Source organism: Haliaeetus albicilla, chromosome 5 (assembly GCF_947461875.1).
Source record: "Haliaeetus albicilla chromosome 5, bHalAlb1.1, whole genome shotgun sequence".
NCBI lineage: Eukaryota > Metazoa > Chordata > Aves > Accipitriformes > Accipitridae > Haliaeetus > Haliaeetus albicilla.
In genome coordinates, this window is record NC_091487.1 from 16,873,415 (window position 1) to 16,894,721 (window position 21,307).

Sequence of the window (21,307 nt, forward strand, 5' to 3'; positions counted from 1 at the left end):
CAGATATGCTGCCTTCTCTATCATAAACTTTTACAACTTGGTAACTTACATGAAGGTACAAACGCCTCTTTCCTCCTAGCATGTGGTGTTCCCATGTTTGGTGGCTGGTGGTTTCCTTCTGCGTTTGCTTGTGCTTGTTGGTGTTCTCTCCAGTGCACACCAGTTGGTGTGAAGGTTAACCGAATGCAATCAGATTTCATTTTGGCTTGGCTTAGGGTTTTTTTAATGCAAGAAGAACAAAATGCTTGTGGAATGGAATCAACCTGCTTTCTTCTACTTCTCCCTATTTGTGAAGGTGTATTTTTTGAAGTCTCATATTGATCATCTTTATGAGTTACTATTCATCATCTTCAGGTAAAACCTTTTTTTCTCCAAGTGCTTTGGTATTACCTCAGTCAAGATCCAAATCAGCTGTGCTCCCTCTGCCTCTTCTTACTGTGTTTGCAGTTCACTGAGTTTGTTCCAGGAGTTTTGTTTGCTTTGGTTTGAGTATGTGTTGCTAGAAAGGAGGTAAAGCAGAGCTGGAGAAAGAAGAAAACTTGCTACTGGAAGCTGGAAGAGGGTAATTCACAACGAACATCTCCAGGAACTGTAATTTGTTTTCTTTGAGGAATGTATGCTAATAAAAGCTTCCAGTTTGCATGCGTAAATGAATCAGATTAAATTTTATCCCAGCCTGAACTTGCTGTCAAAGCATGCTCTTCAGTTCAGTGCTCAGAATCATCTAGATGTTATTTTAACGGAGAGCAGTGCTATATCCACTGTCCTGAAACCCTGTCTCCTTTGTGCATGGGTCTGAAAGAGCTCGGTGGGGTAGAGCAGAAGACCAAGGGAGAGGTTGCTTAGGGCACGGATCAGACATGTTTATCTTGAATGAATGTAGATATCTACCTAAAGCTGTCTGTCTGCCCTGGATGATTATAAGGATATGTTCTGCAAGAGAACGAAGTCGGAGAGTTAACAGAAACAAAATCAGAAACAGGAGAGCAATCAGATTCTGTTTTTTCCTTACTGCAAAGGTCATAGAGGGATGAGGCAATTAATTGCCTCCCCTTGAATTGTGGTTTATAATGGAGGCTCTGCGATACCTTAGAGCGTAAACTGCCTTGACTTAAAGCCAGCTGAAGCCGGTGTCTCGCGGAGTTACAGCTTGATAAATAAGCCATTCTGACCTGCTCCTGGAAGACTCCTTTTCTTCTTTGTTTTCTTTTCCCAGTTTCTCAAGCTCTTTGGTTTGTCTGGTGATCTCCATCTAGGCTTGCCTTCATGGCATGAGCAGAGGAAAGCATTGCTATTTAGTCTCATGATTCTTAGAGATGAGTTATTAATACATAAAGGAATAAATAGATGACAGGTGCTTTGCTGAGCCCTTTCCCCCCTGTTTCTCGGTCTTCCTCCCACTAGAGCATGAGAAGTGCTGAGACCTGGTAACTGCTGAAACAGCCTCGAGTCTTCCCTGGGCAGGACCTCCCCACTGCACACGGGCGCCGACTTGCAATCAGCATGTGCGTAGGAGCTGATCCATTGCTTAAGGCTTCTTTGGGAACCCCAAAGAACAATAATATCCTGTTGACTAGGATTTTACTATTTATATCCATCAGCTGAGCAGCCGCCGCCTCTGCCTGCTCCCTAGTTACCAGCCTGTAAATCTCTCTTTGGACCACATTGTCTGCTGCATGGTTGACGATACGATTTTTAATTTCAAGACAAATTTGCTTGAGATACTTAGAAGGGCAAATGCGTTGATGAAGAAAAGCATCAGCTTTTCTCGCTTTGTTAACCTGTTAGCTTTTTGGACATCAGGCAGAGAGGCAGGCAGGAAGCTAACCTACAAGCAAGGAGTATCATTAGAAAACAGTACAAACCTACAGCAATGCAAAAAGGAAAACAGTTAGATCCCTTATAGGTATGTTTGTGGAGAAGTGCTGACATACACCTGTCAGACTAAAGACTGAATCCTGCCACCCACATACTCTCCCAGCAGTTTATTCTTTTCTCTCCCTCCCCCCCCATTTTTTTCTGCAGCAGATTTTCAATCTACTTGAGTAGAAAAGGTGTCATCTTCTTCAAGAAGAACCCTTCCCTGGCTTTGAAACATAGGGAAAAACATGTCAAATTTAGCCTGGTATTTTCTAGGCTGCTTTTTTAAAGGTGAGCCTTTTAAGAGAGGCTGTACAATTTACTTGGAAGAGAAAAAATACAGTCAAACCTGTGGGAGTCTGCTAGGGTGAAGTGAAAAGAAAGCAATTATTTCACTGTGAGCTTTTATGAAGATTTTTGAGGCTCCTATCAGAAACAAAAGTGTGTTAATAATGGGACTTATTTATAAAGTCCAATTGCTTTGTCTCCGATATGGATAAACCCCATCATGGGGGGAGGGGCTTAAACCTGATCTGAATCAGAAGAAGCCACTGCTCCTAGTTGGAGCTATTTTTAACTGTATGAACATGGGTCACGTAGTTCCCTAGTTTTGCTTTGGTGCCATCCTGCATGACCAGAGACCTGTTCTTTTCGGAAGACCTTGCTAGTATATCCACCAGGGAAGCACCTTATAGCTTTTGGCTTCCCGGTTCCTTCTTCTCCACACTTTGGGAATTTGATGGTTCTGCCCAGCTCCCCTCTCCTGTGCGATATATCACTCCCCAGCTCTGCCTTTTGAGGTTTTCTAGTGCATATACGTTCTCCTTGTTAAAGCACTGCAAGCAAAATACAGGGCATGTTCAGCAGTTAAAAATGAACTGGGAGTACTCGGAGAAACCAGTATATTCTCTGAAACCATTTTTTAATTATAGTGAAAGCTTTGTGCTTATAGAAAGTTTGGAGTATTTTTGATACCATCTGGGTACCTAAGCTTGGACAACAAATCACTTCTGACATAATAATACAGTGTTCTTCTAACCCGTGTCTCATTAATGTGGAAGCACATGGATTTTCCTGCAAAATGTTGATTCGCCATCTGTGCTAGTATTCTTTGTACGAAGTGAAAGACTGCCCTTTGTGTTGCGATTGCAATGGACCCATTCTGCTTTTACTGACTTCTCTCTCTTGGACCAAATGGGTAGGTCACAAAACAAAATAAAACTACACCAAACAGTACTTACTGCTAATGCTTATTTACCTTACTTCCAGTGTGGGAGCTATCAAAATTTATTAACAGTGGAACTCACAACATTAAGTGACATTTTTCTGTTGTTCTCTTTCCCATGCTTTGCCTTTAATTTGCTTATTTGGGCTGTAAAGCCCTGGACTTGGGGAAACTGTGAATTCCTTGTATGCCCCTTGTAGATGTTAAAAGCTAGATCGCGGAGTGTGTAAAGGACAGTAACATTGCTAGAGTTAAGATGGTATGAGTAGATTAAAAATGGTACAGGTGAGAGTTGCCCATTGAATGGGTTGCAGCTTGGTTTGAGTTGCAGCTCAATTATAAAGTAGCTTAGAGGTTATTTACCTTCAGAACCAGGCACTGGCATTTTGAGTCTGGTCTAAGTCTGGGGATCCTCAGCTTCATTGTACTTCTCCACTGACTTTTGAATTGCTCTTTAAATTCTGCCTTCATTGTGGGGCCTTTTATATTTACAGATTAATAGTTAGGATTCTTATATAGAAGGTGTTGCAAAGCAGTCTGTGTCTTTACCATCATGTGATTTGAAGTATCACAAAAAAGATGTTTTACTTGCTCTGAAACTTTATTCCACTATCATATAATTGGTAGCCTTATTCATACTCAAAAGCCAGTACTGATGGTTTCCAGATGACACCCATCAAACCCAGGGATCTTTAACCATCTTATTTTTTCTTCCTCTCTCTTGTGTCCTTCTGCTTTTTCATATTCTTGTCCCTGAGAAATAGATGGAGCATCTTTAAGTAAGTAAATAATTAAATTAGCAGTAAAAATTTCATCTGCTTCAGTAAATTAATCAACGTAGTATGACTTAGCACAGTACAATTAAGGGACTGATTCTGTTTTCATGCACTTTCAGTATTTTCACTTCTGCAACTTCGTGGAGATAAGCTGCTTTATGAAAGATATTGATCTGCATTTTATTAATGAATTTTTAAGGTAATTTTGACACATCAGTAAATAATACCAAAGGGGAAGGAAAGGGCTTACAAAGAGATTCTTTCTGGTGTGTTGTGACGAGGGATGCAGAGTAGCAGTCGCGGGGTTAGACTTCTCTAAGGACGCTGCGGGGAAAGATGGTTACAGGAGGAGAGCAAGGAGACGATGCTCCGGCGGGGCTGGAGCCGGGCAAGCTGGCGGAGCGGGAAGGTGGCTGATCCCTGTGCTTCAGAGGCAAGTCCGTCTCTCTTCAGACACAGGGAATGACTCTGACTGGATTCAGTAACAAATTGGAAACAGCAATAGCGAAGTCTTTCTTAGCTCCCTGAGGCTAACTTGTGGTGGGGTCTAACAAAGTAGAAGCAGCAGTGGCTGGCAGCAGTTGGCAGGATATTATCAGAGAATTGGCTGGAATAGCGTCTTCTGAAACGAGAGAATGTGAATAGGAGAGATTTGAACACGTAGGTAGATAAAAGCCTATGATTTTGCCTGCTGGGATGAGAAAATCCAAGGGTGTTCACTGGGGACATGGAGGAGGAGGTGGTTATGGCACAGGAAGCTGAAAGATATTTTGGTGCTTTGTTCATGACTTAGATCCACCAAATTCTGCACATGCGCAAGCCTCTGTAGCTGTAAGCTGTTATGCTTGCCTTCCTCCTCCCTACTTGTCATATTAATATCTTTGCCTGCAACTGGGATCTGATCTTGCACCCACTGAATTTTTTGCCATTGAGCTCGGTGGGGCTAAATCTGGCTGCGGCAGCGGAGGAGCCGCTCACCTCTGCCGGTCTCACGTGCGCAGGGTTGTGTGCTAAGGCTCTGCGCGCACAGTGAGAGTCCTCCAAGGAATGAGGTATGGCTGCAGGCAGTTTATATAAATACACCTGCAGTCCAAAAACCGGAATATTCGGAAATACGTACCAGAATTAGATCCAGATCCTCGGATCAGCCTGACATCCCGTGATCTTGTCCTTGGTTGGCGTGTTGTCAGATGGGCCAGCAGCACATCTGTGCAAGGGGGTGATGTGGAAGCCCCTAGGTGGATGTTACAACAGCTTTATGGGTGTATTTGCCTAGGTGTAGGAGTCATTATTATGGCTTCTGGCCTACTTCTCAGCAAAGCAATTAGCAAGTCCGAAAGGTCTTGCCTCAAGGCTCTCACAAGCCATGAATTATGCATTTAATTCTGTATCCTGCCTTCCATTTCTCTAACACACTCTTTCAGAAGATTGTGTAATGCCTTATTTTCCCCTCACATAACAATTCGACAGCCTGGTGCCCAGAGCAGGGGAACAAGAAAGCCTTTTCGTCATCTCTTCACAACATACTTTTTTTTTTTTTTTTTCAGGTGCTGTTTGTGAAAGAAAATGCTTGTTGCCAGACAATAATAATCTTTAGGCTGTTCGGTACTTTCCCTGATGAGAGTCCTGAGAGCGATAGCAATCTGCTGGGCATTCAGCAGTAACAGCTGCTGCCTGCCTGATACCATTAAAACACAGATTTAGCATTTATTTACAGTACCATGGAGCAATGAACCTGGCCACTGCCACTCTGATGTGGTGTAGCTAAGAAATAACGTAGAGTGCGTCTACATGAGTACACTCAAAAGTTAATCCACATTAACTTTCCTGAAATTCGATTAACTAAACCACTCTGGATGCTGGCGTGATGGTTCCTCTGCAGAACGAAGGTGGCTCTACCTCAGCTGGTCATAGCTAAATGTAAGCTGAATTAAGGATCCTTTTTCCCTCTGCTTGTGTTTTACTTGAGACAAGCTGTTAGCGGCGCGGGGCTGTTGCTGCCTGTTTGAAGTCGACCAAAGTCCTGGCAGCGGCGGTGGATGCAGAGCAAGAAGTGAGGGTGGCAGAGGAGAGGATCCTGACCTCTGAGTTTGGACTGTCCGGCCAAGCGTGTGCTTTGTGCCAGGATCAATACCTGCGGAGCGGCGCTCAGTCACAGCCGCCGGCGCCGGAGGCTGTGCCGGGAGAGGCAGGCAGGGGAGCGGTTTAGCTGGAAAGGCTGAACGCGGAGCCCTGTCCTGCCGGAGCGGTGGGGCTGAGGCTAATTTGTGTGTAATTCTGGTCTTTGCTTTTGTTGTCGCCTTGAGGCAGTGAGGAGGAGTTGTGTGGCTACTCTAAACAAAAACAGGCTAGGAAAGAAATTTGTGAGTGTTTCCCTGCGTTTCTGTCTCAACAAGAAGCTCACTGGAGATGCCCGAGCTCTTCTTAACAACAAGGATGCTGAAAAAGGGCCCCATGTCTGGGGGGGTGGTGGTTACGTTGACCGCGCAGCTGACAAGGCAGGGTTATATACCTTAATGTGCTTGGTTCCTGGAAGCAGTTTATTAGTCCTCTCCAGACTTCGTGATGCTCCAGGGAAAATTCTGCTTCCCTAAACTCTCCTGGGTATCCCTACACTGCCCCACGGCTATGCGTTACCTGTTCATCTGCTGATCCATGGGATACAATTATTCCTCCAGCCTCACAGAAAATGGTCTCCTAATTCAGTGCCGTGGCAGTGAATGTGGAATGAAAAATGGCTTTCAGCCACTTCAGGAGCTTGCTGCTGCCGCCTCTCAGGGGTCCCCGAGGAATCCTGCACGCCTGCGAGGGAGCCAGCTCGTCTCTCAGATCAGTTCTTTGGGATACAGACCCACTCACACTAGCGATGGTAATTCTGGGCAGTGTCAGCTGGGAGGCAATTTGGTCCCAAGGCCCATCCATCGTTTTGCTGCTGGGGTTTCTCCGTGGATGCCGGGATTGCAGCATGTGGGCGTGGAGGAACTTGCAGGTCCAATGCCCACACTGGCAAAATTCTACAAGCTTTGTTTCCAGTACCGGTGTTCCTGTGCTTTCTTTGCCCTAGTGCACTGAAAATCCTATTTAGTTACAAAAGTCAATTATAAACTGAGGCTGGAAGGCTCCTACTTCCAGCAAATGTAAAATTTCATTGTTAGGATGAGAAATACTTGGGTAGTGAAGTTACTGCCATGAAATAAGCAAGGAAGGGTTTGTAGGGAGAGGTAATGTCTTTTATTAGGCTGGCTGATAAATTGCTTTGTTGTTTTTCCAGCTCCTGTTTGTTGGCCTAATAAAAGCTACTACCTCACCTCAGACTTTTTTTTGTGGCATGCTTATCTGAGTAATAGAAATCAGTGAAGTTAGCATAGTGCAAGTGGTCATGTTTTCAGACTGCAAACTACGAAACAAACAAATTCAAGGTTAATTTCTATAAATCCAGATTATTTATTGCCTTGCTTATATTGCTTTTGTTCTCTAATTTGAGGCCATTGAGAAAAAGATATGTTCTTTCATTTTTACAGAGTAATCTCTTGAAAATACATCATTGCTTCAATAGTATGACTACAAATAAATAAGATTACAGCAGTGACTGACTGAGAATGGCAAGTAACCAAAAAGCACAGCCAGGGCCTAGCCTGACTGCAGTTGCAAAATGTGAAATTTTGGCCTTGATAGGTAGCAAATGGACAGATTAAACTCAAATGGTAGGCAGGAGAACATTGTTTAGCTATGCTGCCATAACGTGAATTTTCCGGGGTCTGCCTGGTCCCTCAACAAAGTCACCCAGCACTGTTTCATGATAAAAAAGCAATGCATAAAATGCGCCTATCCAGTCTGCAGTCTCGTTGGTAATTCCAGCCTGTATAATGTATCAAAACAAGAAGTTTCATTGTTTGAAATGTAAATATTACACATCATACATACATTTTCCCTAGCTTATTTGACTGTGTAGGGCGAGGCCTGTTTGAAGTTCATCCTACCTTAGTTTATTTATGCATGGAAAGTACTTGAGGAGTACTCCAGGGAGGGGGCACGAGCAAAGGCTGGGAGATGCCTGAGTGTTTCCCAAGCCCTTGCCAGCTGTCAACGTAGTTCCAGGATCAGACGTTCCCAGGAGCAGCATTAGCATTGAGTTCACCTTTTCTGGTTTTGCAATGGCTAGCAGAGCAAAGTGGAAACGTACTTAAATTTACTAAAGCAAGATTCGATTTACTAATGAAAGACCCACATTTGGGAGAGCTTCGGTGTAAACGGTAGGGAGGTTGTTAGGACTGCTCGCTTCGAAACTATTTTGGCAAATGTTTCCTTGACGAAAACACAGTCTACTCCTATCTGCAGTCACCGTAACTGCTGGTATTACATGCCTGGAAGGTCCCTCATGTTGACTTAGCCCTCATTAAAGCTGTGCATTTCTTATAGCTGTGACTCTTAATGACAAACATCTTGAGCTGTGGCACTTTGCAGTGGCTCGATGCGATTCCTGAACCTAGCTGCCCTGTCTCATAAACCCCCCAGGACTCTCTTTGCAATTTTGGCTTAATGGGTGGCTGTCCTCGTTTCAGCTGGGATAGAGTTCATTTTCTTCTTAGTAGGTGGTACAGTGTGTTTTGGATTTAGGGTGAGAATAATGTTGATAACACACTGATGTTTTAGTTGTTGCTAAGTAGCGCTTATCCTAAGTTAAGAACTGTTCAGTTTTCCCATGCTCTGCCAGCAAGCAGGTGCACAAGAAGCTGGGAGGGAGCATAGCCAGGGCAGCCGACCTGAACCAGCCAAAGGGATATTCCATACCGTAGAATGTCATGCCCAGTATAGAAACTGAGCGTAGCTGGCCAGAAGGGGTGGATTGCTGCTTGGGCATCAGTCAGTGGGTGGTGAGCAATTGTGTTGTGCATTACTTGTCTTTTCTTGGGTTTTATTTTTTTAAATTATTTTTATTTTATTATATTCCTTTTCATTACTATTACTATTATATTTTATTATTATTATTATTGTTACTATTATATTTTATTTTACTTATTAAATTGTTCTTATCTCAGCCCATGAGTTTTACTTTTTTTCTTTCAGTTCTCTCCCCCATCCCACTGGGTGGGGGGAAGTGTGTGAGTGGCTGCGTGGTGCCTAGTTGCTGGCTGGGGTTAAACCACGACAGTGGCATTTCTCTCTCTTAAGTCCTAGCTGTCTGGAAGTCGGACCTCCTCAGCTAGTAGTGTAGGCTTCCTCTGGAGCCATGATTTTTCCCTGTTTTTGATGGTTGTTTGCAGGATGTGAGAATGTGAAATGCTAAATACTGGGCTGGGAAAGGACTCTTATTTGCTGTGAGAGAATTAGTCTCAATTTCAGCCTCTGCTGTAACTCCACAGACACGGAAAGAAGTTTGGGGCCAGCAATGTAAACACTGCAAACTGCAGCGTGAGCCCTGCTGCTACGGGGGTGGCAGGAGCGGCAGGGGGGAGGCAGAGGTTGCCCCCATTTCCTTTTGACAGAGCCAGCAAACACTAATCCTTCTCTGCCAAAGGCAAGTTGCCCCGCTCGCTCGCAGGGAGCCTTCGGTCACGTCGGCCCGTGTTTATGTGCCACACGTGGTATGAGAGCAAAAAAAGGAGCAGAGTGTTCTCAGCTGAGCCCCCCCAACCCCATCCTACATAAACGCTGCCTTGTTTAGGCAGCTTGGCTAGTCATTTTGATTTTGTTTTGCTGGCGTAAAGGCCTTTCCTTTTTCTCCCGTGGTGTTTACAGAAGAGTGTGATCCACCTATTGATCGCATGTGGTCCTTGCACGCCGCGTCTGCCTTCGAACCCTCCAGGTCTGCACATCTGCACCGCCCTGGGTGAAGACTGTAACGCTACCACCCAGAGTCAGTTCCCCCCTGCCACTGCCTATTCTGAATTCAGCCCGATCTGCTTACCCACATTCCTTGTTTTCTTTCCTAATTGCAGATTGAATATCAAGTGCTGACACACAGGTAGAACTGTGTTTGTTAGAACTGAGTCAGTCAGGGTAATGCTGAATTAACGGGACAGCTAAGTGAAAAAAACCCTGGGTATGGTTGGGATGTTCATCGCGGGTGCTCTGACTTACTTGGCAGAGATCCATCATGTTTCATGTAGGCCCAAAGAGCACTTTGCTGTGCTGAACAAACAACTCTACCAAATCTGAATTTCTGTTAATCTAACAAAAAACTTGTCAGGTGATTTCACTTTTTGGTCTTTTTTCCATGTTGTTACTTTGTTCCCTTGGCCTCTTCTTCCCCATCCCACCAGCCTGAAATCATAAAATATCATTAAATATTTTCTAACAAAACTGGAGCTCTGACAGTTGCAAACCTGTCCTTGCAGAGCTCATTGCTTTTCATAGAAAAGCATGCAAGTGTAGAGCAGAAGGCAATTCAAGTCCTTCCTCCCCGAAAAAAATCCTTCCCAGGTCAAAGAGAATTTTCTGTGCAGAACTTAATACTCAAAATGTAACTTTGTTCTAGTGATGTTAACTGTTTTTAAACAACCATTGAAGTGGTATTGCAAAAAAACCCAGTGGAAGGCCTCCACAACACGCACTCACGTAGGTGCTAACTCTTTTCAAGAGCCGCGTGGCTACGGTCTCCCTGTCACTTCTACCTTAGCATGGTGTGCTGCCTTCTACATGTCTGAACTATGTTGAGCTTGTCTGGAAGGAGACTGGAAGTGCTTCAGGGTAGTAGCTTTGTGTGTGTGTATGCAGTCTGGATCAAACTGTCTTTGATTTTAAGCTCTGCTAATAATTAACCCTCAGTTTGTAATAACTATCCAGCATAATGATAACCACACCGCTGGCTCTTGTCCACAAGGTTATTAGGTACGTACTACACGGCATATCCTTTCCACTCCGTGTCTGAGAGCTGATTACTGTGAATGTGAATGGATGTGAAATCATCTAAATTAGGGACACTTCCCAGTATCTTTTTCCAAATTCTATTACTTTATCGGCAGATGTCAGTTCATCTGTATTTTGACCTGTTACGTCAGGCTTGGAGAGCTTGCTTCTAGCAGAGACTGCATTAAAGCTCTTGAGCCCACATTGTGGGCTATGCTCTCATGTTTGCATTAGTGATGGTGCTTTTTCATGTTAAACTGGTTTGACCGTAAACTGTGCGAGATTAAGTCCACATCTGTTTTATCTAGATCGTTTTTTTCCTACTTCCATGTTATGTGTAGGTGGGTAAGCAAAGCACTAGTGGGGTCTCTGTGTTGCTTACCAGTCTTTCTCTCCGATTCCTCGAGGCGTGGAAGATGCAAACAGGCAGCAAGCGTGTTTAGTGCTGCCGATCGCCGATGCTTTGGCAGCTCACGTAGAAAACGTTACTAAGAGGTGCAGAGATTAATGTAATTTTTGCTTAAAATACCAGCTGCTTTAAATACCAGCTGCTCTTTCTTGTCGGAGGCTTCTTTCCTTTGCCCTAGTGCGTTCCTTCAACGGATTGTCATCAGAGCCGAGATCCTGGCACGGGCGGTTCGGCTGCGGAGCTGCATGATCGACTCGTTCTGGCGGCTGAAACTCAGCGAGGAGAAACTTTTCGCTGCAAACCAAAGGGAGCTCGCGCAGCCGGGGACGGAGCGCAGAAAACTCGGTCTTTCCCCCATGCCTGCTGCCTGACCCGGCACGGTGACCCCGCGTCTCGCTCCGCAGACGGGCTCTCCTCAGTCTCCCAAGTAGCCGATTTACGGCCTCTCCTTAAGTGCATGTGTGAAGGAGGGGGAAAACTGAGCTGTAGTTAATCTCATGTTTCTAAGCAACCAGGTAATTCTCTGCAGCCGATCCCTCATGGGGAATTCCTGTGTTCCCGCACCCCTGCTCAGCTGCGGCGGAGGACACCTTCCTCTCTGCCTTCTCCAGCTCCCCGGGCATGGGGACCTGGAGTCCGAGGATGGTGGCAGCTTTTCAGCATTTCCCCAAATGTCGTGGGGGAGGGCGAGGGAGCACAAAAAGGGAGCTTTGTTAATGGTCTGTAACAGGTAAGGGGTGTTCACTGCAAAATCAGAATAGAGGGGGTGTGAAAGGTTTAAATGTTTTACCCAGGGCTAAACTGAAAATCACAGTCACAAGTGGGGGCTTCCTCTGCTCCAAAAAGCATCAAAATGTCTGAATAATGTATTGCAAATCCTGTTTACAGAGAGCCCTCTGTTTGCTGTGAAGTTTGCGTGATTAAAATGACTGAATTCTGGTTTGAGTCTGAGCCCCTCTGAGTGACTATAAGGGACTAGCCTTTTATTAATAAAAGATTCCTGAACTTGGGACTGTAGAAATAGGGGTTAGAGGAAATGGAGATCAAATGAGATCTCTGAGCTTCTCCACTGTCTGAAGAATGTGGATGCCTTATTGAGGCTCCAGAATGATAATTATTAGACCTTTTTTTAAGGAAACCACGTGAACCATACACAAGCAGTTATACTGCAGGGACCTAAATCTGCTCAGCTCCACTAGTGAAGGTGATGAGTGGTGAACCCAGAGGTGTGCCGGAATGGTGTGGGAAACTGGGCAATTAACCCTAGTCCCAGCTCCGGCCCTGGCGGGGAACCTCAGTGCCTGCTCAGTGAAGCGGGGCTGGAGAACTTGAGAAATGCTCGTATGGGTCCAGGGACAGGTTTCTCTCTTGCCGAAGGCTGCCCATTTGAGCAAATATAAGTGCTGGTTAGACTGGGGGAAAAAAACCAAGGAATATGATAGTCGTCAACAGGAGGGAATACAGTTAAGAGAAATGGGCATGCCTCGGTCCTGAGGACAGATGCCTCACTGCCTTGGGGTTTGGGCTTTTTGACTCGCCTGGTGTTTGATAATCTGAAGCTCAACTGGGGACTAGTCCCTGTTGTCCTTTGTCCTGTGTGTCCATGTGGTGTGGGCCACTGTTGCGGATGAGATTCTGGGTCAGATGGACATTTAGGTCTGATCCAGCCTTATCACTGTCCAGGAAAATGCATACTAAACCACTCTGCATTAGGGTTTTGCAGCTTGGTTAACCAGATGCTGGGAGCATATTTCTTCAGAGTAAGTCTAAAAGCCTGATGCATTTAAGCCTGTAACAGGCACGCGCTTTTACAGGGTGGAGTACTGGAGTAGGTAAACTTCTGACAATATCGCTTCAAAGTGCATTGTCTTCCGAGTTGTAACTTGTGGGAAGGGTACCCCTGAGATGGGCTTGCCTTTGGCTGACGTGCCGACCAGGCACGGCACCTGGTCCTCTGTACCTCCTCACCAGGAGAGCCACAGAGCCACGCTTCTGTAACGGCCAGGTAGCTTCTTCCCCCACGTCCCCCTGGCACGTCCCCGGGTTGCCTACATGTGACGCGGCTGGGGGTTCACCTCGACAGAGCCCACCGACTGGCGGCCCTGCCCATCGCGCAGCCAGGGCCGCCCGGCGCTCCATGGTTCTTGTTTCGAGGCAGGAAATGTTGTCAGGGCAGATTACGTGAAATGGCCAGGAAATCTTCCAGCGAACTCGCTTTCATCTGGGGTCTGGATACGCTTATCTCTCCTCACGTGGCCAGAGAAGGGCACGTATCGCAGAGCGGCGTGGTTCGCAGCCCTCCGCTCCGAGTTCAGGCGCGCCGCTCGCGGCAGCGCGGCGGGTCCCGTGCCGCCCCGCGGGCTGCGGGTAGATACCGAGCAGCAGCGTCTGGGTGATACCGGCCGCACGTGCTGAGTGGTAGGAAGCGCAGTGAGTTTCTTCCTCTCTTGAGCCTTTGTTGAGGATCTGACCGTGGGCAGAGGGGAAGATTAATGGGCAGGAAGTGCCTGAGAAGACAGAGAGATTAAAGCTGTTGTAATTTTGGTTTGGGAACACGGCAGAAGTATTCTAGCTGACACCACCAGAGGTTGTGCGTTTGAGGTAGCTGTTTTCTGTCAGGCGTGTCTCCTCTCAGCACCAACATGGGCTTTCATCTGTCCTTGAATTAGTGTTAATTACAAGCTACTAATTTTTTTTTTTTTACGCAGTGAAATGCAGCTGAAAGCAATTACCCCTAATTGGTAATTTGTGTACGTACACCCAAAATGGTAATCTCTTCATCTGAACACCCAGTTCTCACTGGAGTCAGTCAATGTGTTTTTGCTACCAGTTTTTTACTTCAATTTTGGATCACATGATAGTTACTCTTTTTAGTGGCTTCACTGAAAGCTACAAAATATCTTCCTGCAAGTGCTGTGATCTTGAAAGCCTGATCTTGTTAACTGTTAATGAGACCTCAGCAAAGAGAAGATGTTCTTTGGGTTTGGAAATAAAGCTGAAATGGCGGTTGTTCGACATTGGGAATTACTCAACTTAATTCTTGCAAGTTATGCCTAAAATGCACCTGAATTTCTGTTGGATCTCGATTTCGTCTGTGAATGGCATCATCCTTTTTCAGTGAGCTGAAGGCCACACAGACTGCTGTTCTTGTGCTGATAAACGCTGACCTCTGCAATCCTAGGTCTCAGATTGTTTTGGACTTGTAAGAATTTAATTCAGAGGTATCATGGCTCCTATCTGCATATTTTCATCCTTGCCGGTGTAGGGAAGATTCAAAGCTGCCAAATTCTGCCAGTGGGATATGGTCTTTGTGATACTGCAGACACAGTCTGGTGGAGCAGATTGTTAGGTGGGTTGAAAACTGAGGGGACCACCTTTGGCTGGACTCCAGGAGATCAAAGGGCTGACATCCAGCTGGCACCAAGTAGTGAGCAGGGTACTCGGGACTCGAGGCTGGGCTCCACCTTGCTTGACATTTTCAGAAGGCACAGCGTGCCTTCCCCCTATGTGCTGATGGCACTAAATTAGGGGGAGCAACTGACATAGCAAATGAGAGAACCTAAATCCAGAGGGATAAACCTGGGGACTAGGCCAACATGAAGCTTGTGGAGTTCAGCGAGAAAAAGCAAAACAGTCTGCACCTTGGCCAGAACAATCCCTTACGTTGGGAGAGGCTGGAAAGTGACTGTATGACTTGTAGCCCAGTTGATATGGATGTGGGTATTACCGTGGATGCCAAAAGATGCCAGTAGATATGAAAGTTGCAAACAACCCAACAGTGCACCCTGATTGCAAATAAGGCAAACCCTCTACTAGACTACATTGACAAGGTCACTGACACCAGATTGTAGGAAGTTATAATGCCCCTCTACTTGGTTACTGGGGAGCCCACAGTTGGAATGCTGTTTCCAGTTTTCCCCCCACCCCAGGTCGAGAGGGATATGAAGAGGGTCCAGTGGGAGACTACAAAGATGTTAAGATGACTAGAGCACATCCTAGGAAAACATATTGTGGGATACAGGCTTCCAGAGGTCCCTTCCATCCAGCATGCCTGTGACTGCATGAGGAGTGACCCGATGTGCACTTGTGTGTGGTCTGTGTTTTCACAATCTTCTTCCTGAATTCTGCCTGTTCACAGTTCCAAAGGAGACCTGAAAAAATACTAATGTGCTAAGGCAGCAAAAATGTTAGTGGGTAATTACCAATCGTTAAAACAATGGCTTTTCTTTGTCTATAATAGCCCAGCTTTTAAAAACAACTAAAGGAGGAAATAAAAGTGATTTTTTGCCACGTAACCTTAGTGAAGTTACAGAACCGCCTGCCTTGTTTAGAAGAAATGCAGTGTTGCAAGTGTTCAGGAATTTCTTTCCAGAGGCCAAGACCTGCACCTGAGCCCAATGCCCGCTCTGCACTCTGCCCTTCGGGCTGCTGCTCCTACAGCTGGTAAAGGCCAACTGCTATGTGCTTGCTCCTCGGAGAATATTGGTTGTGACCGACGCTGGAATGCTGCATCCTATGGTAGTGAGGACTCACTCGTAAGTGGAGGCGGATGGAGGCCTGTCCATGATCTGTCTTCACGTGTTTTAGTTCAGTTTAGTAAGCTGAGTATTCAAAGAGACGTTGTCTTCAAAAGCTGTTCTCTTTTTTTTTCACGTCCTTGCCTCAAATGACAGATCCACCTCTTAGCCTGAGGTATATCCATAGTACTTTCCCTCCCACTAATAAGGATAAGAGGACTTCTGACTGTGCCACTGGCACTTCAAAGCCGTCAGGCTGCTAAGGAGGAAAGTGCAGCTGCCAGCTGTCCTACAGACCTTGCACGTGTCTGTGGGCAGCAGAGCCAGCCTCCATCCCTGGGCTGTGACACTGAGGTTGCTGGAGCGCAGAAGCATTTGTTCCACCTCTCGTCCTGCCTAGGTAGGTGTGGATCATGCCGTGTATGCCCAGCCGATCTCAGCGAGCCCCGGCAGAGCTGGCAGCACCGAGCCCCCTTGGAGGGGCTGCCGGGGACGGCAGCTAGCAGCAGGCTGTGCAGCTTCAGTGAGAGCAGGGATTTTAGTAGGCTTCGCCTATGGAAAGTGATTTGGCAGGTATGGTCTATATTTAGCCAGCTTCTGACTGAGCAGCGTTAAGTCATTGGAACAAGAGAAGTTTATTGTTTTCATTTCCACTGATGTGGCATCTTGCAGCTAATGAAAGTCAAATCCCACAGCCTGAGCGCAGCTCTTGTTTAACCACGTGGCACATTTCATCCTGGAGCAGCTTGTAAAATTAAACTGAAAAAGAGGGAATCTTCACCTGCCTGTAACGTGCCACCAGCGTGGGGAAAACAGGACAGTTGTGCGAGTTGTGTGCAAGGCAGGGCCGTGCCTGGGCGATGAGCGCGTTACCCAGCTGAGAGCCAGAGTGACTCAGGAGCAGTGGGTGTGCGCTTTGCACGTCAGACCTCCGCTGCCAGCCTGCTCTGCATACGTCCGAGTGATGGATCTTTGACTCTTCTAAGCCTTTTCTTAAAAACAAAAGTCTTGATCTGTTCGATGTTGGTTTACCCCTAACTAAAGATTTAGTTCTTGTACAGAATACCTACTGCCTTTTAATTATTCATTACTTCAGATATGAAATAACAAATATAGAGGCTCCTTTTATGGGTAGCTGGATTTAAAAGGAAGCAGCCCCTTGTGATTCTGATATTTAATGCATGAGCAGGGACTGAACCCTGCGATCAGGCCCCCCGAGATGGTGCATCAGCTGCTGCCTTTGGGCAGCGTATTGCGTAGATGCCTGAGGGGCATTTTGTTCATTTTGTCCTGACCTGAAATGTTATAGCTGGAGTGACTAGGTATGTGTAACACTCCTCTAACCACAGCTATCTCAAAGCAGCATCAGAAATGGGTTATGCATTGTTCTGGTTTTCTAACTTGTCTGGTAAGGAGGGGAACTAACTCTGTAGGTCTGTGCCACTTTATCTGCTGTGGGACAGAAAGAACGAACAGGGAAGGGAAGAGGAACAGATAACAGTGTACCAAGATTACAGACAAGATCAAAGACTGAATGGGGAAATCGGCACCAGCGAAACAGGGGGACGGGAAAGGTAAATGGAAAGAAGGCAAGGAGGAAGGTGGTTCTTGATCCTTACGTCTTCAGCCGCTTGTGCAAAACAAGTTCCTCCATTTACATCATTGGGAGTAGGACTGGCATGAGCAGCTAACAAAATGTGTAATTTAACTGTTTAAAATCAACAGTAAGTATACTTTGTTCTGTGGCTTATCACAGGATAGGTAGAGGTAAGGATTAGGGACAGAAGGGACAGAAAATATGAATGAACTCTGAAGGTGAGGACTTCTCTTGCAGTGCAGGCATGCTGTCTCGGAGCAGCCCTGCAAATACACAGGAGAGAATGGACAGCCACCCTATTAGCGTACATTACACTTATTTGGTTTGTATCACAGCTCTCTGTTACATTTTTAAATGCTTTTAAGAATCTCAAGAATCTTATGTTTTTGTCAGTTATTTTTTCACAGACACGCCATCAAAAGATTAGCTTTTATCCTGAGACCTTACAAAGTGCTTACGCAAGGTGGTGACACTGGGGCACAGAGAGGAATTCGTTTGCTTCTCTCGTGTTGGTGGTCTATCTCAGCAATCCTCTGCTCTAACTACTGGACTACAATTATTTCTGAAAATACAACCATTATATACAGCCATTGGATCACTGAATATGTGATTAGACATATCATAATTTTCCATCCTGTGTAAGGACTCATGCTTTGTTTATGAAGTGTCGCCAGTCTGGACAGCAGCAAAAATCTGCGTGATGTATGTGTGACTCAGGAGACTAAATAAAATGGCTCAAGGGGTATTAAGACATACTTTTGCATAGAGTTTAAATAGAAATAAGCCAATGCTGCTGCCAAGACAGGCAGAGCTATAACACACCCTTTTCCCTCTTGGCTCATACAGGCACAAGTGTTTGTGTGACTGTGCAGTGAATTGGATTGAGTGACCAAGTTAAAATAAACCGTTTTGTCCACCAGGTTAATTTTAGCTGGCATCAAATCCTGCATCTGGTTTCCCATAGAATCACAGAAGGATTTAGACTGCTCTTCCCCGTCTCCTACTTTGTGCAGGCCATTTGAGTTTGTGAACTGCTGGAGAACGTTAAGCAAATCTGTGCACAAGGGCTCTCTGCATGCCCTCATTGGGTATGTAAACTGTGAATCCGTGATAAAGGTAGGGAAAAACAGATGTGGCTCTATGCGTTGAGTTTAGTCATGTAGCACTAAAGGACGAAAAAGAAAGCAAGTCGTCATTCTGTTGGGTCTTTTCTTCCTGATGAGATACCTGCAGTTGCGAAATGAGATTATGTATTATGTGGCTGATGAAGCCTGTTGTAAGCAGTTATTTCTCCATTTCTGCATTTCTGCTTTTGATTGCTTCCCAGGATGAAGATTGTAATCCATCTACATTAACATTTCTAAGTCAGAGAGATAGTTGAACGTTTTAGTTATAGGAGCTGTTTCCAAGACCAAGTAATAATGAATGACATGTGATTGAGTTCCAAACTTACTCAAATATGATATTCATATTACAAGTAGTAGATAAAACTACTTTGCTTTTAAAGACTGTCTCTCACTACCTTCCATGAGAGTATCCCTTCCCTTGAGAATAAGCTCTGATCCAGGCTCTCCCCAGCCACTGTATTTACAGGTATAAGGGCTTTAGTTTGCTTCCAGAACTTCATTGGCAAGGAATTGAGGGCAAAGTGGGACAGGCAGAATCTGCTCTCCTTGATCTGCATTCGGATACCCTCAGTGGGTATAAAAGGAAGTCTGAGGCTGTCCTGGGTTGGTTCGCAACTGGCTGTGCTAAAATACAAGATGAACCAAGAGCAGACTTGACATTAAATTTCCCCCACCTTCTGACTGATGCCAGGACATGGTGCACAGGCTAATGGGTGACAGCCTAACTTGTGAAGGAAGTGTTTCCTCATGCCCCAGCTCATTAAAACCAGGTGTTATTTTAATACTGCCTAGCCCATAGCTGTTAAAATTGAATATATGTTGTTACTGTATGATAAAGCAACACAGAGGTGATCCAGATCACACGTGGGCTCCATTCTGTGCTGAAGTTACCAGAACGTGCAATGAAGAGTTTGGCAGCTCCACACACTTACGTGCTGGCTGCAGGAGACCAGATAAGAACTGATGTCTTCTAAATCTTGGTGGTACAAAGTTAACTTGCAACTTGTTTTAAATAATAAAGCTGCTAGGTTAAGTTTATATTAGTTCAGCATTTTGTATGGTATGGGTTTTAAAAAAAATCCGGTTCTACAAGCCTTAGGATGGATTTACTGTACTGTTGAACTACAGTGTTGTTCTTTGCTGCTTATGCTATTAAGTTACTATGTTTATCTCTGAAGATAATGAAAATGAACTCAAAATTGACTTTGCTTTGCAAAGCTTTTAGGAGGAAAACTCTTGGCTAGGGAAACCGGCCTCAACCCAGCGTTAAGAGTATCTTTTTGAATGATTTTCTGGAAAAATTATAAAACCTACATTTGGGACCCAAATTACTGTGGGAAATAGAGAAATTGAATGCACATGGGAAGAAAAATCACACTGTCTCTAATTGCTTTTCTTGTCTTGTGTCTTGGAACATCACTAAATGTTAAAATAAATAAATGACATTTTTTGTAAGGGTAGGGGTGCCTTCTTCTGAAAGCAGTAAGCAAATGCTTCAGCTGTTTCAGAATGTAGCATAAAAACTAAGCTGGCAAAGGAATAAAAGATGATGGAAATAATCCTATTAAAAAAACATGTTCAGAAAACACTGGTACATTACTAAAGAAATATCCAGTGAGTCATTTCAACAGTTTGTTAAACAACAGGTATATTGTTTGGGCTCCTAATGTGTAGGTTACCTGAAATCTCCAAATAACGCTTCAGGCTGCAGAGGTGCACCAGGATATCTGTCCTTTCCCACGAGCACCACCAGTCTCCCTGTGGTACCTTCTTATCTCGTTCTTTTCCTGCTTCTGTGCCAGGAGAGGAGTCTAAGGTGTCTGTCTGCAAACATGGCTGCAGGGCTTATATCCTATTCACAATTTAAAGATATTTTGCAACTAGCTGGATTAGATTTGGGGTTCTGTAATAAAGAAATTCCTTCTGACAGGTAGAGAGAATAACCTAGTTAAAAATTCAGCAGATCTCTTCATCCCTTATGATTCAATAAAACTCAGTACACTTTACATTTTTGAAAAAAAAACCCAACCCAAAACCAAAACCTGAAAGATAGTATAACTTTAACCAAAACTTACAGAAACTTCATGTTTCAGTAAATTGCAGTTGGGTTGGATAGTCCTTCTTCAGAGCTATAAAAATATATGAAATGCTGACACCTATATGAAGAGAAAATCTAGAGATGGATACATACTTAATAATGTACATAAATCCTTCCTTTTCTCTCTTCCTTCCACCCAGAATCCTCTTGGCATGGAAAGTATTCTTTTCTGTCACTTTGCAAGTGCATGGCCCTTTTTGATGCATCACGCTTCCACACTTTCCACAAACTCTGAGCTGCTGATTAATCTTATTAAGGAGTCATACCCAAATTGTACAACAGAAGTCAGTGGTCGTTTTGGAAATCTTAATAAATATAGCGTTTAGTCAGCTGAGGAATAACGTACCTACTGATAAGAGTGATGCCTTTTAAAGGAAGTGGCAGACATAGCAGTTTCCTAATTGTTAAAAACATTTAAACTGAAAGCAGTTTAAAACATAATGCTGCTTCTGTAGAGGCTTCTGTAGAGGAACCTTTCATGTCTCTGAATTATTTACAGTACTGGTGTGCTGTGCTTGCTTTTCTATCTGCTTTTCACACGTATGCAGAAAAAATGAAATATAAAATGCTTGTGATTTGCATCCACATTTTTTCCTTGCCCTTGAATAAAAGGAGATGATTTTTTTGGTCAGAAGGGTGTAAAGGGACATTCCTACTGGAGGTCAAATTATCAAAGCTGGAGAAAGAGCCAGGGAAGTTGTGTGTCTATGAGGAACCACAAGAACTGCTTAAAGCAAGATGGAGCATTTGCATTCTACTTCAGGGAAGAAACATAGGTTACAGAAAGGAGGAATTTGGAGAGCGTCAGCAAGAGTCTGTGTGCACCTAGTGAGATACAAGCCATCCTTG

The 21,307-nt window shown here is 44.7% G+C and overlaps 1 protein-coding gene across 2 annotated transcripts in view; it reads left to right on the forward strand.

The window, feature by feature from the left end:
* Positions 1-21,307, forward strand: part of CLMN (calmin) — a 79,651-nt gene that overhangs the window by 11,163 nt on the left and 47,181 nt on the right. Inside the window, exon 1 of one of the 2 annotated variants that reach the window (XM_069783542.1) lies at positions 11,418-11,849. The exons of the other annotated variant lie outside the window; for it this stretch is intronic. The gene's annotated coding sequence lies outside the window, so the exon portion shown is untranslated. Of the gene's footprint in view, positions 1-11,417; positions 11,850-21,307 lie in introns of those variants that run through there. 2 annotated transcript variants of the gene reach the window in all.